The sequence below is a fragment of the Limulus polyphemus genome, unplaced genomic scaffold (assembly GCF_000517525.1).
Source record: "Limulus polyphemus unplaced genomic scaffold, Limulus_polyphemus-2.1.2 Scaffold1941, whole genome shotgun sequence".
Classification (NCBI taxonomy): domain Eukaryota; kingdom Metazoa; phylum Arthropoda; class Merostomata; order Xiphosura; family Limulidae; genus Limulus; species Limulus polyphemus.
The window spans coordinates 211,543-213,238 of record NW_013667551.1 but is presented as its reverse complement, the minus strand read 5'-3'; the positions used below and the strand labels follow the sequence as shown (position 1 = coordinate 213,238).

The following is a 1,696-nucleotide window of genomic DNA, read 5'->3' as shown; positions in this document are numbered from 1 at the left end:
GTTTGTTTGTTTGTTTGTTTTAGTGTTGGCTTGTACCACATACGTAGCTTATTCATGTGTGAAAAACAATACACCACAGTGGAAAAACATTATCAGTTTCTTGTAACCTAAAGTACCGTGAACATTTTACACTCGAATGCATATTTTACAATGCTTCAGCTGGTTGTCCATACAAAATTCAGGTACCTTTCACATATGCATTTTAGAACACAAAAATGTAACAGACACTAAAAGTGAATGTCCCAAAGTTACTTTCATTTAACTGGCCTTCTAATCTAAACTATAAATAGGCTTAAAAAATTCCATTACTGCAACCACTTCACTCAACATACAACAAGTATGTCATCTTGATTAATGTCTATTGCTGTCAAATTCAAAAGTACAGTTGAAAACAAAACAGAAACAACAAAAGCTCTTTTTATTGGAGTAAAGGTAACATGTGTCTTGCAAATGGAATGATGAACCATCAACCATTAGGATATTTTGAATCAAAACTATTAGTAATTAATAGCATTGTGGACCAATGTTTTATTGTCATCAAATATTTAGTTGTATCTTTGTCTTGTTGGATTAGACTTCATTCAACCAAACAAAGCAACCCTTAACTTCTTCACAAATGTTCTTGAATTAAATGTGATATCTGTTAGGCATGACTTTCATACTGAAAAAAACACTGATTGAAGAAGTACAATGTTCACATTTAAAAGAGTAAAGACTGTGAACAATTAAAACAACTTGTGTTAAAAATTGCCGATATTTTTAACAATACACCTGGCCACACAGATTTGTCAGAACATAGTATTGTAACCACGACATATGCATTTTAGAACACAAAAATGTAACAGATACTAAAAGTGAATGTCCCAAAATTACTTTCATTTAACTGGCCTTCTAATCTAAACTATAAATAGGCTTAAAAAATTCCATTACTGCAACCATTTCACTCAACATACAACAAGTATGTCATCTTGATTAATGTCTATTGCTGTCAAATTCAAAAGTAGAGTTGAAAACAAAACAGAAACAAAAAAAAAGTTATTTCTATTGGTTATAAATGTACATAAAATAAGAAAATGTGGTTCTGAAAACTGCTTTGAAAGTTAAGGAAAGATTGTGAGGTTTCTGTTGTAGGTTGGAAAATATGTTGATATCTCAGAAAATGGAGAAATTAGGAATTTGAAATCATATATTTGACCTTGCCATTGTTTATAGCCTGTGAATTAAGTGCACCTGCATGTGGTGTGACAAGAGAATTGAAACTTGAAAAAACTTAACGAATATAAAAATGTGAATTATAAACTACATTTCAAATATAATCCTGTAAAATATTGCAGCACCCACACTTGTCAAATTGACTGAAGCTATGTGGAATATGAATTGAAAGGCTTAAATATTCATGTTTGTGAATCTCACAATGCTGCTCACTTTAGACAAAGCAGGAAGGGGTTAAAAACATTTATCAAACTAATTAAATATTCATGTTTGTGAATCTCACAATGCTGCTCACTTGAGACAAAGCAGGAAAGGGTTAAAAACATTTATCAAACTAATTAAATATTCATGTGTGTGAATCTCACAATGCTGCTCACTTGAGACAAAGCAGGAAAAGGGTTAAAAACATTTATCAAACTAATTAAATATTACATGTGTGTGAATCTACACAATGACTGCTCACTTGGGACAAAGCAAGGAAAGG

The 1,696-nt window shown here is 31.3% G+C and overlaps 1 protein-coding gene and 1 long non-coding RNA gene across 5 annotated transcripts in view; one reads left to right on the top strand and one right to left on the bottom strand.

The window, feature by feature from the left end:
• The window catches only part of LOC111087269, an 18,809-nt gene extending 18,701 nt beyond the window's left edge, over positions 1–108 (top strand). The window contains exon 3 of the long non-coding RNA XR_002611971.1: positions 24–108. This is a non-coding gene — a long non-coding RNA (uncharacterized LOC111087269). The remainder of the gene's footprint in view (positions 1–23) is intronic.
• LOC106465432 (arginine/serine-rich coiled-coil protein 2-like) overlaps positions 1–1,696 on the bottom strand; it is a 23,638-nt gene that overhangs the window by 14,314 nt on the left and 7,628 nt on the right. The window lies entirely within an intron of this gene.